Consider the following 385-nt stretch of genomic DNA (forward strand, 5'->3'; position numbering starts at 1 on the left):
CTTCAATGGCTTCTTCTAAGGGCGCTACTTTGGCTTTTATCTACGCGTCACCTACTCCGAGGTGCTAGTACCAAACACGGCGGAAGCTCCTTGGGACGGCGTTTTTAGTACTAGCCCCTCCAGGATCCAGTGTCCTTCAGGGATCAAAATATAACATACACCCTTTACTATAGTGTGTGGTCGATATCTTCGTGCGGCCGTCTACTTAAAAATTTACAATACGGTGTTTAGTACTAGCACCTCTGAGTAGATGACGCGTAGATAACCCAAAGTAGCACCCCTCTCAGTTTACAATACTATCATCGTTACCTAATACTCGAGCAATAAACCTATATCGTTTTCATTGTGAGAACCTGAGGAAAACTAACCAAATGAATGATAATCA

This window comes from Macrobrachium rosenbergii, chromosome 49, assembly GCF_040412425.1.
Source record: "Macrobrachium rosenbergii isolate ZJJX-2024 chromosome 49, ASM4041242v1, whole genome shotgun sequence".
NCBI lineage: Eukaryota > Metazoa > Arthropoda > Malacostraca > Decapoda > Palaemonidae > Macrobrachium > Macrobrachium rosenbergii.